This window comes from Candoia aspera, chromosome 8, assembly GCF_035149785.1.
Source record: "Candoia aspera isolate rCanAsp1 chromosome 8, rCanAsp1.hap2, whole genome shotgun sequence".
NCBI classification, from domain to species: Eukaryota; Metazoa; Chordata; class Lepidosauria; order Squamata; family Boidae; genus Candoia; species Candoia aspera.
Window position 1 is genome coordinate 49,620,194 of NC_086160.1, and position 16,817 is coordinate 49,637,010.

The 16,817-nt window shown below is 36.9% G+C and overlaps 1 protein-coding gene across 1 annotated transcript in view; it reads left to right on the forward strand.

The window, feature by feature from the left end:
• The first annotated feature begins 9,715 nt into the window (after positions 1-9,715).
• The window catches only part of NDNF (neuron derived neurotrophic factor), a 36,754-nt gene continuing 29,652 nt past the window's right edge, over positions 9,716-16,817 (forward strand). Inside the window, exon 1 of the mRNA XM_063310315.1 lies at positions 9,716-10,172. The gene's annotated coding sequence lies outside the window, so the exon portion shown is untranslated. The remainder of the gene's footprint in view (positions 10,173-16,817) is intronic.

Here is a 16,817-nt window from a genome sequence, read left to right on the forward strand (position 1 = left end):
AGTTTTCAATCTTTTTTATTTTTCTAATATAAGTATACTGGATTTGTTTGTTTAAAATTCAGTCAGTTCCTATACACAGAGATGGGGATCCCATGGCCTTTCAAATGTTGCTAAACTACTACCCTCAGCAATCCAAACAGTATGATCACTGGGGACAGTTATTGAGAGTAAGGGTTCAGAATTTTTTAGAGGTTTTCAGGTCCCTTGCCCATGATATACACATTTATCTAGGGCTATTTCTAGGTAGACACAGGATTGCACCATTAATGAATTGTAAAAGATAACAGTGGATGCATTTGCTGTACTATCATGCACAATAAGAATTTAGAAAATTCAGTAAAAGTACATACAGATCTCTGTTTTGGTTTATTTAACATGATGATGATGATGATGATGATGATGATGATGATGATGATGATGATTCTCCTCCAGCCACTGCTCCAGAAGAAGAGGAGGTTGAGGAGTTTTATGGTCAAATAATAGCAAAGATGTGGAACAGATCACAAACTGATTTTGCTGATGTGCAAATTTTAAGTTAAAGTAAAAGCAAAAGAAGAAAGCCAGTTTCCATGATAAGATCTTGAGCATATACCCACAATTTTCAAGGAAAACATCAGGAATTGCTTTGAAGTCCTGAACCTCATGGATAGGGAACCAGAGGAACTGTGGAATGAAATCAAGTTCTTAAGGATTAATGTGAAAAGAAACTGAATTATGTGAAACTGATTAATGTGAAAACAGAAGAAAGCAAAATAGATATTTGAAAAAAAGGTGGAAATTGCCAAGAACAGATGAGAAGAAAAGCCAAGAAAGACAAAGCCAAAAAAGACAAAACTCTTAGAAAGGAAGTTTACAAAGGATTTTAGACAGCTGTTGCAAGAGACAAGAAGCAGTAGCACAATGACATCTGTAAAGACATCAAAATTGGAAACACACACACAAAAACAATGAAAGTCTTCCAACAGATCTCATGTAGGAAAAGAGCCATGTTAGCCTATGGTGGCATGAAATCAGGAATCTTGGCATATTTTCTGACTAACAAATTTTATTAAAAGTCATAAGCCTTTGTTAGTTGCAGCTCACTTCATCAAGAATAGAGTGACTAGACTGATGTAGGATTTAAGTTGGAGAAAGATTGGAAGGAGAGGGAGGGGAAGATAGTTTGGTTATACAGATACAGGTTACAGGTGAGACATATTACAAGTAGCTTATCAATTAACATTTGTAATTTGTTAAAACCAATTGTGTTTGCTTTGTTTAGAAGGAAGTTCCAACCTCAAATTGGTATACTAAAGAATATTAATGGACAAATAGTAACTGGCTAAACGAATATCAAATGAAGATGGAAGGAGCATACTGAAATTCTCTACAGTAGACATGTCAACATCCAAGATACCCTAGAAGGCATTTCCTATTTACAAGAACCTCTAGTACTAGAAGATGAAGTTACATCAGCACTCCAGTCATTACCAAGTCAAAAGGCTACAGTAATTGATGGAACATTTATAGAAATATGGAAATCAGCAGAAGAAGAATCAGTAAAGGTTCTAACTCAGCTATGCCAACAAATCTGGAGAATGACACAGTGGCCAGCAGATTGGAAGAAGTCAGTCTATATCCAACACCAAAGAAAATATGCTTAACAAAAATATACAAACTATCTTACAATATCCTTAATTTCACATGCTAGCAAAATAATGCTTAGGATCATCCAACACAGATTAGACCCCTACATGGAAAGGTGCTGCCAGATGTTTAAGCTGTTTTTTTTTAAAAAGACTGAGGAACAAGACACAATAATGTTAATGCATCTTGGGAAATTGAGAAAGCCAAAGAATACCAAAAATAACTCAATATGTTATTTCATTGATTCTACAAAGACCTTTGATTGTGTTATCCATGTCAAGCTGTGGAATATCCTTAGGAAAACTGAAAACCCAGAACTTCTCATTGTCCCCATGAGAAACCTATACACAGGCTAGGAAGTCACAGTTGGATGAATAAGAATATAGTGGAACAGACTAGCTTCAGGTGGTGAGGAGTCAGACAAAGCTGTATGTACTCTCTTCTTATTTATTCATCCTATATGCTAAGAATATATTGAGGGAGACTGGATTGGAAGAAAATGAACATGGTTTTAAAATTGGAGGAAGAAAAATTATCTGCACTATGCTAATGGCATTACTCTGACAGTGAAAGTCTAGTAATTAAAGTCAAGGAACACAGTGAAAAAGTAAGACTAATATTAAATATAGAGAAGACTAAAATAATGACAACAGGTACAACAACCAGCCTTAGAACTGATAATGAAGATATTAAATTAGAGGATAGCTTTTGCCTTTTAGGATTACTTTTGCCTTTTAGGATCAACTATCACCAATAAACATACCAGCACTCGAGAAATATATCACAGAGTAGCACTTGGTAGGTTAGCAATTATGGCCTTGGAAAAGATATTTAGATGCCATGATGTTTTATATCTACAAAAGTTAGAATTGTGAAGGTACTAGTTTTTCCTGAGACACTCTATGAAACAAAAGTTTGATTCTGAAGAAGTACCGTATATAGAAAGAGTATTGACAGTTCTAAACTTGGTTTTGTAGCAGACTCCTGAAAATACTATGAATAGTCAAGTAACCAAACAAATTGATAATAAGAGAGTTCTCACTTCAGGCACAAATGACCAAGCTCAAATTGTCATATTTTGAACAGATTATGCAAGACCTAGTTTACTTGAGAAGTCTACAGTATAATGCCGGGAAAGGTGGAAATAAAGAGAAAAAGAGGACAGACAGGAGCAAAAGTGCACATGGGGCTCAGTTACAGTGGGAATGGGTACAGCACAGGAAGTCATGAAGAACCAGATAATCCCAAATAAAATCTCTCTGGGTAGTTGTTAAAAATCAACACCAACTTAATGGTACATCATCATAATCCTATTATTAAAGTTATGATACGAAGAAAATAAATGTGCTAAAATTAGTTGGAATTTAGTTTCTTATTTATGTTCTAATCTATGGCACCAGTTGTAGTGTTTTAACATAAGGAACAGCTCTATTTGCTAAGTACACCATCGACTTTGGATGGATGTAAGAAACAATTGGGATAAATATGAATGCTTTGATAAAAAACATATGATACCATTTCTACATTGCCTTATTGATGGATGCTATCTCTCCAAGTTTGGGGAACATTTATCTGGAACATTATGAAATTTTTAGCTGTTGTGTTGTATGCCACCCAGAGTCATGTGTTTGTGAGGTGGGTGGCTATATAAATATGTTAAATAAACAAATAAATAAAAAAAATATTTCCATTAAAAATTCATTGAAAATTTATTTCAAAAGTACGACCACATTACATTGATTTAATACATGTAGTCCTCACTTACCAACTGCCTCGTTCAGCGACATCATAAGTCCAGCGTGGTCACATGACATTTCACTTTACAACCACTTTACTTAGCGACAGAGTTGCAGCTCCCAGTTGTGGCCAGAAGTGAGGACTACTTGTATGTTAATCCTGAAGCAAAGCTATGGATATGGATTGTCAGTTAGCTATTTTTTGTGACTTTTAGTAGAGGAATCAATAGATAGTCTAATAAATATACAAATGAATAAATAGTAGCACTATGCAGCAAGGAATTTTCCTGTACTTGTCTATGAACTTAATAATGGATTGTTCTTGTTTGTAATCCTTTTTATTTGGAAAGATAAATTTATGTATTTCAGTTATGAAAGAATCTTGAAGACTGAAACTTCAAGGAAGAATGGCAAGATTTGCTTCCTTGTAGTCACATCTCTAGTTCCATTTTCCATTCCAATTCTATGCAACTTGCTTCTCTGCCTCAGGCAGTGATCAGGACTGTATATGTATCATGAAACAGAATAAAATAGTTTTGCAAAATCAGGTTTTATTTTTTAAAAATGCTTTAGCATTTAGGCACTCTTTGTCATGTTCAATAGACATGTAATAGATGCTGCTGCAGTGACCTCCCACTGAATGTACAATCTAACACACACACACACACACACACTCTTACATATTGCAATCTGCTAACTGTACCTGAAGGCAAACTTACAAATGTTTGCCAGATTCTTACCAGTCAGAAAAGCAAATATTTGAAATCAAGTGATTCCATGATGGACTTTTAAATAGACACAGACACACTTATTATTTATTTATTTATTATTCACATTTAGCCACTGTCCATCTCCTCCAAAAGAGGGACTCTGGGCAGTTTACAATAAAATTTACAATAGAACACTTATAAACATCTGTCTTTCTACTGTATATGTGTATGCAGATGTGTGTGTGTGTGTAGATTTAGTTAAGTAAATTAAATTTGGTCTTGCTTTGGATTAGGTAACAGTCCAGGTAGAAATGGTGCTTAACCTTCTCCTGCTGTTTTTTCAATTGAAATCTTTCCTACCAACCCCAACAGCTACTCCCCATTGGAGGAAAAGTTTCTCACCTGCAGCTATAATTTTAACAACATTTTTAATTAGGAAGATATTAACTTGAGTTTTTCTCTATCCCAGCTGCTTTTCAGCTAAAAGCAAACATTGGGAAATCCAATCACACTCCCACAGAACACATGTAATTTGGTATTTAGCCTATTACACAGAGAAAGAAGTAGAAAACAGACTAACAAATGTATTGCTGTAAAGTAGGATTTTTGCAAAATAGGACAAATATTTTAAACAGTACATTGAAGCAAAAAAGTTTTTTTCAGTGTTAATACAACATACAGTATATGATTAAGAAAAGTATGCTGAATATGCAAATATAAACAAAAATAAAGACTGTTACTATTTAACAATACTTTGACTGTATTGCAAAATACACATGGATATTAGAAAGATACTGAAATTATCAAAATATTGATGTATATGATAAATAATCAATAATCAATATACAATTATCTGCATATTAGTACATTATCATATATTTTGTTCAGAGATATAGACAGCTTAAAGATAAGAAAGACACACTGAGTAATAATTGATTAATAGGTAAACATCCTTTTTGTAGAAAAAGTAAGTGTGATAAAAATGTCAGCAGACTAATGATAGAATAATATAGAGTGTGATAATAAATAAATGCTCTTATTAAGCCATTTAATGTCTGTTATTAAGCTACAGTTGGGAAATGACATAATTAACTTTTCCATGCTCAACTATCTTTTCTGGAGATTATGCTAGGATTTTTTTTTTCTCAGAACTTGATGAAAATATGAAATTTGGTCATTCATAATTTTGCCTCCAATTTTGATAGCATTAGCACCATAGTTCTTCTCAGCATGGGTTCTAAGTGGGTCTGGTGGTTGCAGTTGTAAGAGATAACAAAAGGGTAGAGAGGAAGACATTCCTGGCTTTCATCTTCTCCTTTGGCAGTTTTACTTCTCTTAGGACAGCATTGCAGGAAATAGGAAGAAATTGAGAATTTTTCTCAGAGTACCTGCCTTACTTTGTATGTATCGGGAAGCCTGATGATCTAACAAAGAATGTTAGCTGTTTAGGCCATTCTAGCAGGAACCAGGGAAGACAAAAGTCTTGAATCAAAGCTTTCTGCTGTCACTGCTGCTGTTGCCTCTGCCGCTTAACCAGATAAGTACAAAATAGATGGCAAAACTTTGACATTTGGAGGAGGATGGGGAATGGCATGAAGACAAGGAAGAGGGTTTACTGAAACTGCAACAATCCTATGAACTGAGATTCATGAAGAACACAGTCTCTGGAATATGTACTCTATGGATATACTGTATGAATATACCTCACTATTCCTTCACTACAAATACGCCCATTTGTAATAATTTCCCAGACACTTTGCCAGGACTTCAAATCTAATTAAGTTAGAAAAATGTAATGATAAAAGTGGGCAAACTGGAAACATCTGCAGAAATTGACATCTTTGGAAAGTATTGTGAAGCTGATATTTTTTTTCCCACTATGGTAAGTAGACATACAGTAATTTGAATAAGAAACTAATCATAAATTAGTGTGTGTGTGTGTGTGTGTGTGTGTGTGTAAGTCATGGAAAACATAAACTTCTTTTACCTGCTTTCAGATGACTTAATACATTTGTCTGTTACAATGCTATTTATTCACACTGTTGAGAATGAGCTGGGAATTCTTTTTTACAGGTACTTTTGTTGTATAATGAATGCAAGTCTATGTATGTGGTCCATTTATATATTGCTTATATAAATAAAACAAACTCAGATCTATTTTGAGACTGAGCCATGTAAATTATATATTTATGCAACTAGAAATCATAAGAGGCTTAACATACATTGGCTTGAATATAATTCCGTTTTTTTCTTCCATTTTTCTGACATTAGCAATATCCACCCCTTATGACTAGTTAAAGCAATGGTCTTCCCCGTAGTAACATATGGCTGCGAGAGCTGGACCATAAGGAAGACTGAGAGAAGGAAGATTGATGCTTTTGAACTGTGATGTTGGAGGAAAATTCTGAGAGTGCTTTGGACTGCAAGAAGATCAAACCAGTCCGTACTCCAGGAAATAAAGCCAGACTGCTCACTTGAGGGAATGATATTAAAGCAAAACTGAAATACTTTGGCCACATAATGACAAGACAGGACACCCTGGAGAAGATGCTGATGCTAGGGAGAGTGGAGGGCAAAAGGAAGAGGGGCTGACCAAGGGCAAGATGGATGGATGGTATTCTAGAGGTGATGGACTTGTCCCTGGGGGAGCTGGGGGTGTTGACGACCGACAGGAAGCTCTGGCATGGGCTGGTCCATGAAGTCACGAAGAATCAGAAGCAACTAAACGAATAAACAACAAAACGTGACTAAGAGAAGCTTAAGTACAGTTTCTATTCTTTATGAGGAAGGTATAATACCAAAATTCTGCCCAGAATTTATTACCAGCTGATACAATAAACCATCTCACAAAGGCTCTAACACATACTGGCAAAGAGGCACTAATTCAGAAAAAGTCACAAAGCAAAAGTTTTCCAGCATATGGTCTATTTTGGTGTGACAGTACCTTACGAAGTTGGGAGGCTAGGTATTGGAGTCATAGTTATTTCTTCTTATCTGATGCTACATGAATGTGAAAATTTGGAAATCAGTTCATAAAATTCCTAGTGGAGTGACTTTGTATCTGTTTGGACTGAAAAGTGCTTGCAGTGAAAACTGGATGACTTGAGCATAAACAACTATTTTGTGTTTAGTGCTTGTCAACTATACTACTGTTCAAGGTTATGCAAACTCATGGCCTGGGCTATATGTTTTACTGTGAACGTGTTTGGATTCTGGATTTGCAAAATAGTGGATGTGTGGACTCAGACTTAAAATTTCCTGAGACAGAATTAGATGCAATAACATGTTTGTTCAAAGCCTGTATTGAATTCTATTGTTGTTTATTCATTTAGTCGCTTCTGACTCTTCGTGACTTCATGGACCAGCCCACGCCAGAGCTTCCTGTCAGTTCTAATTCTATTAGGCAGAACAAATTAAACTCATCTTTGACTTGTTTCCTGGAACCTGGTGAAACAGTTATTCCATGTTATAAAATCTTATTTGATTTGTAAGACTGTTGTAAGATTTGCTGATCACTTTAATTTTAAAATGGAAAGTGACAATAGGTTCCAGGCATTCAGGATAAAGCTCCAGTTCTTTGGTCTGTTGCTTGTATACCCAAAGTCCCAAGTCCTTCTCTGGCATCTCACTGTAAAAATATCATGGATCAGAGCTGAACAGGGGGAGCGCAGGAACTTCTTTCATCATTAAAATCAAGATGATTATGATTATGATGGAAATGAAGGAGGACAAGGGAAAACACTGCACCCAAGCAGCTGCAAGTTTAATTAGAAAATTGTTGTTGTTGTTTATTCGTTTAGTCACTTCCAACGCTTCATGACTTCATGGACCAGCCCATGCCAGAGCTCCCTGTCGGTCGTCAACACCCCCAGCTCCCCCAGGGACGAGTCCGTCACCTCTAGAATATCATCCATCCACCTTGCCCTTGGCCGGCCCCTCTTCCTTTTGCCCTCCACTCTCCCTAGCATCAGCATCTTCTCCAGGGTGTCCTGTCTTCTCATTATGTGGCCAAAGTATTTCAGTTTTGCCTTTAATATCATTCCCTCAAGTGAGCAGTCTGGCTTTATTTCCTGGAGGATGGACTGGTTTGATCTTCTTGCAGTCCAAGGCACTCTCAGAATTTTCCTCCAACACCACAGTTCAAAAGCATCGATCTTCCTTCTCGCAGCCTTCCTTATGGTCCAGCTCTCACAGCCATATGTTACTACAGGGAACACCATTGCTTTAACTATGCGGACCTTTGTTGTCAGTGCGATGTCTCTGCTCTTAACTATTTTATCGAGATTTGTCATTGCTCTTCTCCCAAGGATTAAGTGTCTTCTGATTTCCTGACTGCAGTCAGCATCTGCAGTAATCTTTGCACCTAGAAATACAAAGTCTTTCACTGTTTCTACATTTTCTCCCTCTATTTGCCAGTTATCAATCAAGCTGGTTGCCATAATCTTGGTTTTTTTGAGGTTTAGCTGCAAGCCAGCTTTTGCACTTTCTTCTTTCACCTTCATCATAAGGCTCCTCAGTTCCCCTTCGCTTTCAGCCATCAAAGTGGTATCATCTGCGTATCCGAGATTGTTAATGTTTCTTCCAGCGATTTTAACTCCAGCCTTGGATTCCTCAAGCCCAGCATGTTGCATGATGTGTTCTGCATACAAGTTGAATAGGTAGGGTGAGAGTATACAGCCCTGCCGTACTCCTTTCCCAATCTTAAACCAGTCCGTTGTTCCGTGGTCTGTTCTTACTGTTGCTACTTGGTCGTTATACAGATTCTTCAGGAGGCAGACAAGATGACTTGGTATCCCCATACCACTAAGAACTTGCCACAATTTGTTATGGTCCACACAGTCAAAGGCTTTAGAATAGTCAAGAAAACAGAAAGAGATGTTTTTCTGAAACTCCCTGGCTTTTTCCATTATCCATTGGATATTGGCAATTTGGTCCCTAGTTCCTCTGCCTTTTCGAAACCCAGCTTGTACATCTGGCAATTGTTGCTCCATGAATTGCTGAAGTCTACCTTGCAGGATCTTGAGCATTACCTTACTGGCATGTGAAATGAGTGCCACTGTTCGATAGTTTGAACATTCTTTAATGTTTCCCTTTTTTGGTATGGGGATAGTTGATTTGAATTGTGCTTCAGTCTTGCAGCCTTACCAACTCCTTCTCATTTCCTGGGATGGGATGTCCCACTTGAGGTCATATGTCTCAAAGACACCTGCTTGCAACTGTTTGCCCGGGGCCAGAGGGCTGGCACTGGAACGGGTTAAGCGCCGCACTACAGGAACCTCTTTAGTAAGAGGTAAAGCGAATATACGCTTGCCACTGCTTAAGAAAGGCTTTGGAGAATTCTCCTTCCCTCCCGGGGTTAAGCCCGCCTAAGAGCGTGTGAGGGGTGGGCTGCGTGCCCTCCCTTCAGAGAACTGGCACGAGAGAGAAAAGGTGCCTGTGAGAGGACCTCGCCGGGCGTTGCCCAGGCGCCTGGCTGATGCTCGGTGGCCCGGCGCGCGCTGCGTGTGCGAGTGAGCGTGTGTGGTGGCTGCAGGGCCGGGGAGGGAAGGCAGCAGGCGGGGTGTGCGTATGCTGGGGGGAGAGGCTCCTCCAGGCTGCACTCAAGTGACATTCAGTGCGAACACCACAGTTTTAACTCAGCCAGCCGGGCAGGCGGAGAACTAGTAAGCCGCGCGGACAAACGCCTTTCCCGCCGCGACTGGGGTTTTGCCTAAACGATAAAACAGACTCACTGCTGGGCGTCACTGTCAAGCTCCCAAGAGATCCTCTCCCCGCTCGGCCAGCGCCAATTTCGCCTCGATCTCCTCAACCTCTGGAGAGTTTTCCTCGCCTGAAGAATGGAAAGAGTCTGTCCAGCCTTTGCCTGCCCTTCTTCTCACCGCTAAAAAAGAAATAACGAAACCCAAGAAAGCAAACTGCCGAGGGCGACGCGAGTGGCGCCGAGGGCTACGACATCGAGGGAAGTCGCTCGTTTCCCTGTCCCGCTGTTCCTGGGAAGCAAGGCGCTCCGGGCGGGCTCAGTCCTTCCTCGGAGCCAAGGCGCCTCGCCTGAAGAACTTGGAGCAAGGTCGGCCCGGGCCAAGCCAGGCTGGCCCTTCAGGTAAGCGGAACGCCTGCTGGCAGAACGGGCAAGGTTTCTCGCGCGGCCACGGCGGGTCAGGGTGCGTAGGCTGGAGGAGAATCGCGCGCCGCTGAGATCGCTCGCCAACAGTAGCCGCCTCCGCGAGAGCAGAGACGCTTTGGGGCACCCCAGTTCTGAGCCTCTGGGCTAAACTGTTTACTGGGCAGGATCTTACTAATGCTTTAGAATAGTTGACGGGATGGTGTCTTTGCTTTAACGTACGGCAAGCCAGGACTGCTGCGCTCGGGTCTCGCTCCTGATTCTACGGAGTGGGAGCTGGGCTTCTGCTTCGAGCCCTGCCTTGCCTGCCCCAACGGCCGCCCCAGGAAGTTGGAGGAGCGCTGCGCCGCAGATTCTCGGGAGGCTGCGCGCGGGCGAGAGGGAAGATGCAGCATCTTTGGAAACTTGTCTTACATTGGCTTTTGTCTCTCACCTCTTTGTTCCCCCCACCTTCTTCAATTTTATAACCGCAACCAATCACTGTGGGTTTTTTGCGCTGTCAGACTGCCCAGCACATAACTCTGAAAAAGGTGACATGTAATTGAGCGTCAGACCTAAAGGAGGATCTCCTACTCTTGGTAGATCAGGTCCGATCTCTTTTCAGAATTTAAATCTGTAAAATCCTGAAGCCTGATTTTTCCAATAGCAGGGTAGCACCATGTCTCTCTTTATTTTCTTGTTGTTTTTTGCTGGCTTTCCGCAGTCTTTTGATGAGACAAATGTGCCTGCCAGTCTTAATCATGATTGTCTTCGCTTGGGATGTGTACCCTTCCCTAACGTGACAGTGTGCCACTGGAGAGGAAAGAGAAAGAGCAACCAGAGTTCACCTTTTCCTGTGCCAGTTGGTGGTGCGGGATGGCTTCAACTTCACAGAGTTGCTCACAAGGTTTGCTTCTTTCCCGTCACTCCAAAGCCACTTTCTGTCCTGTCCTTTCCCCTGCCCTGCGGTTTATTTGATGTAACCTGTGAGGAACTGAGCAAATGTTCCCTATCAGACAAATCCGAATCAGCAGAGGTTAACTAACCTCAATGAGTTTGTAGAAGGCTCCTGTCTAAAAGCTTTTTGTTTTTGGTGGATGGAAGGTTTGATTATTATGTTGGTTCTCTTTCCATCCAACAGAAACATGCTTTTCTCAGATGGAACACTGAGTATTTCTACTGCAACTGCCCAAAGGTTTTTTTTTCTTTTTTCTTTTCTTTTCTTTTACAAAAAATACATTTCCAACTTACAGTATGCGGCATATTGGCATTCAGAAAGTTTATGGGATACTGGCACTTGCCTCTACCCATATCCACAGCCTATCCAAAGCAAAATCTAAACTTTCAAGCTGAAGTGTAATCAGTTGTGTAAAAATATTGCCAGAATATTTTCAGGGATGTAAATTTTCACATTCTTTTCAATGCTTTGGCTTCTTTTCCAAGTTTCAGTGACAGTTGGTGCTGGAGATTAATTTCAGTTTCATCTTGAACTGTGTTTAAAGTGATTTTTTATATATATATATACACAAGGTACATGCAAAGAAATAAAGACAAATAAAACAAAATATTTTCTTTAAAATTATATCTTGTTTTGAATTGACCTGCTGCATAGGATTATTTGTTATTAACCATACATTCTGCAGAAATAAATATGCCTTTCTAGATAATTTTTAAATTGTTTTCACTGTTGCATCTTTTGGAAATTCTGGTGGATTAGCCTTGCAGTTGACTTTGGCAATAACTCTGCTTTAAATTGTAGCAACTAAAACAAAGTAATTGAACATATGTTACTAGAAGAAGTGAAAATTAAATATGTGTGGCTTGGATTACACATTTTATTTAACAGAATTGAAAGTGTGACTATGAAATATCTCTTCACTACTTGTAGATGCAACTTTTCAATCTCAAATAATATATAATTGGTGAATATATGTATTCTTTGTTCTGGACCTATTTAATATTTTAGTGATTAACTATCATAACTTCCTTCAAGGTCAGTGCAATACTACTGAGAAAGGGGAAAGGGGTGGGGAGACAATGCTGCTTTGAAACAAGTAGTGGGTCATTGTGGAAAGATGGGCTAAGATAAGGACCAGACGATTCTGTTTGTAGCATTTCAGCTCTATTGTTATTCTTGACCACTTTTTAAAAATAAAGAATATACCAACATGAGTATGTGAAATTTTCATTAAGGTATAATGTAGATCTTCACAGTAAAAAGATTTTATAAACAAAACCTGTTTATTTTTGAATTAGTGATAGAGTAGAGGAGTTATAATGTTATTATGGGGTCAAGTTCCAATCATAACAACTTTTTCAAGGGTTTGGTTGGTTACTTTCTGTGCTCAGCTCTGTAAAAATGATTTCAGATTCAGTTTGAGTGGTTCACATTTTTGCTGTTCTAATATTGATACCTGAACCAAAATTTCCAGCAGCAAGTGGATAGTATCAGATTTTATCTCAGATAATTTTCCCCAAACATCTCTGTTTGACTAGCCCAATTGTTTGCATGTCTGCTCAGAAATAAATTGCCACTGTTAATGGGATTACTTCAAAATATGTCTGCATAACCTTAGGCTGCAGTCCTATGAATACAGTACTTTTATTTCTGAGTCAACATGTGTAAGACTCAATTGCATGTCTAATATTATATGACACTAAAGAAGTATCCAGCAATGCACTTAGAGACAAAAGCTGATGGAAAATACAGGATAATTCTATAATTTTAAACCTGCTTTTAGTTAGAAAATTATAGAATAGTTTTGAAATGTATATTGGAAGAGGCATTCAGGAATCTAGTTGAGTATATAATCATGTAACCTTCAAGGATGTTCATGTGAATTTAATAGCAATACAGAGTCAGCTTGTATAGTTACTTCAAGCAGATTGTGAAGATACATTTTTATTAGTAATATTTATTATTTTTTCCAGATGTTTCAGAGACAAAATCTTTTAGACATTGTATAAATTAGAATACAGTTAGAACAATGGAAACCACACTTTAGAAACAGCATGTAGAAAACAGTTTGACGGAAAATATCAGTATAGTGAGAATAAAATACATCACTTATTATAATAGCTGTAACAAGTGGATAGCATCAGAGACAGGAATTAATAATAAAACCTAGGGCAGCAGGACACCTGGCACCAAAAAGGAGTAGCAGGTGTATAGGAAAGGCATTCCAAAGACAGAGAAAAAAGGCATTTATTCCATGGTTACCTTCAAACTTTTTATTAAGGGCCATATGAGAAAAACCTTTTAAAGATTACAAAGAGAGAAGAATAAGTACATATGGGAAAAGATATTCCATCTTATCGATGTTACAAACCACTTAGAGCTTTATAGGTCAAAAATGGCAATTTGAATTGGATCTGATAATTTTTTGGAAGGCATGGAAGGATTGATGCAATATATTCATAATGCCTGGTTCTTGTTAAAGCTTTTGCAGAATTGAACCATATTTTGCAGTAGCTGAATCTTATAGGCACTCAAAGAATGAAATATTGTGATTAATTATGGCTAATAGTTTCATCTTCATCTTTTACATTTCCATCATCACCTTGTAGTACTGTAGTTCATTACAGTCTTGCATTTACAATTGCAGCTCATTTTAACTTATATACCCCATGTTATATACCAAATGTATATACATGTAATTAATGTTATAATGTTCCTATTACAAATGTATCTTGTAAAATCAATAATTAGTCATTTATAGCAACGATTTATCATTTATTTTAACAGCCATATTTCTAATAAGAATATACTTTTGAACTTATCTTGCCATTATAAAAAGAATGACATTGTTAGTATAGAGGGATTTTTTTAAAGAGGGATTTTTTAAAACAATGAGAGGTTACAGATTATTGACTTTCTCTGCTCACTTTATGATGGCAATGAACTGAAATATATGATAATTTGAAGGACATATTTTAGTTCTGAATCCTTCCAGAATATTTTTATTTTGTGAAGCATACAATCACTATTCTTTTGCATTATCTTTTTTTCAAAATCTGCAGAACTTTGACAACAGGAAATATTTCTTATAGATTCTTATTTTGGTATGTTCTATTGAAAGTGCATCAATTTTCCCTTAGTTGTAATTGCTGATATTTCAACTATTTTTTGCTTTGAGTAAATGCCAAGAGAGATAGGTAGGTAGGTAGATAAATAAATAGATATGAGAATATATTTGGCATAATCTATAAATATTCAGAGTGACAAGAAAAACATAATGGCTTCAGTTTTTCAACATTAGTACAGAGGGAAAAAAAGATAAATAAGGCAACAAAATCAAATGTATTTTTGTAATATGGGTACTCAAATTAGTCACACTGCATGGACACTCATTAAATTATGTTTTAGAGCTTAAATATATGCACACAAATGTGGTACTTTTAGAAGCCATCAAATTCTAGGAATTAAGAATCTCTTATATAGGGGTTTGTTTGCCTGATGCTTTATAGTCCACATTAATTGTATAAATATATAATCTATATCAATTATATATTTATATAATTAGTCATTTATTATCGATTATATTTGATTATGGTGGTTGATTACAAATATATTTAAAACATCTTAGGCTCAAACCCAGATATCTTTAGATAGAGCTGAAAAATATTTCTCTCTAAAATTTGTGAGTCATAGATCATCAATGTACTCAATATGTACCCAAAATCTACTGTATTATGTATAGTCCCATCTGAGCCACTTGCTATATTCTTATTGGTTATGAAATTAATTTATGCTAATTCCATTTTAATGTTATAAAAATTAAATATATTTGGACAGGTATAATTTTAGCTCCAGGACTGCCATTTTGATTGTTGTTGGTCAGTCTCAACAGAAATGTGTGCCCTCTTTTGTTTATTCATTCAATTTGTGCCAACTGGTCAGCAGACAGCTGCTTGTTTACTTGACAAAGTTATGATTTATCTTATGCAATCTATTTTATCCTACTGTCATTGTATTATGGTTGGTCGCACAGTCAGCCAGATGTTTAGACTGGATTTGGCATTTTTATCCACCTATCGAGTGGTGATTTTGTCAATGCCAATGGTGTTCAAGTGGTGCTCCAGATGTTTTGGAATTGCACCCAAGGTGCCTATTATTATAGGTACTACCTTTGCTTTATTTTGCCACAGTTGTCATACTTCTATTTGCAGGTCTTTGTATTTTGTGATTTTCTCCAGTTATTTCTCTTCTATTCTGCTATCTCCATGTATTGTAATGCCTATTATTATTATTATTATTATTATTATTATTATTATTATTATTATTGTTACTATTATTATTATTTTGAACTGTCATTCCAAAGCCTAAAACTAAAAAATATGATGAATACAAGACATGTATGTATGTATGTATGTAATGTATGTATGTGTGCACACATAATGTATGTATGTATGTATGAATGTAAATAATGCAAGATTAAAAAGAATAATTTTAGATGTAGCTCTAAAATCTTTTCTAACATTATCAGTCCCAAGATTTATTACAGGTATATTTGTCTGCAGTATCATAACTGCTAGTGCAACAGATCAAGATATTAATAAAGAAATCACCAGACATAGAAATGAAAGTATCCCTTATGTTTAGACTTAAACTAATATCAGATCCATTTATTGTAAATAGTGTTGAAATGAAGTTAAAACCCAAGATTTGACTATTTTCCTTCATATTTTGGGTTGTCTATCACTTTGTAGCGAATTGATAATCACTTTTCTAGCTGTTTTCTTAACTAATCTTGAATATAATTGTTTATGCCATTTCTTATTATGACAATAACTTCAGGAATTCTGGATCAATTTTTGCAATTAATACTTTGATTATCATTGGTATCATATGATAACTTAAGACATGCATAGTTCTGTGACTATGAGTGCCTAGAAAGATACATTGTTTATTCAGTCATTGAATCTTATCACTCTATATTATGATATAGTGCTTTGTAGTTATTTGTTATTCATTTTACTACAAGTAGATAACATTTAATTTTTCTTTGAACTTTGGTATCTCTAAATTTATTTACTTGAACACATAAATGCACGCATATTTGCAGTTTCTGTTGTGTGACCAAAGATAAGCTTTTCCCAGAAAGCCCTTAAAATTCATTTAATTGTTCAGCAGCTTTGAAGACAGTCTTTGAAACTTTAATAAATTAATGCAAATCTGGAAATCTGTGTTTTAGATATAGGTCCTGTCTTAAAAAACTGATGACTTGGTTATGAGTTTAATCCTATAAATTCCATGTAAAACATGTGGATCTTAAAGACAAAACTCTCTTCAAAGTGAATGATGCTGGTGTATTTACAAGTCTGTCCTGCCCTTTTAAAAAGGGTGTAGATTAGTGAATAAACACATAATCAAAAATTTAATTTTGTAATTATATTCTTCAAAACCATATAAGAGGCAATTTTTTAGACTTTGGTTGTTGGTTTGAAGAAACATGCTAGAGAAAACAGCCCAAAAATCTAGCTTAAATTGAGAGGAAAGAATGCCAGAGCTATGTTTCACTTTGTGGTGCTTTCATGGAATGAAGTGACAGCTTTAACCACAGAACATTTGAGTTCCAGCTTCTGTTACAGTAGAGCTTTTTAGGGGGAAATCATGCCTTGTTTGTGCATTCATTTAAAGCCATT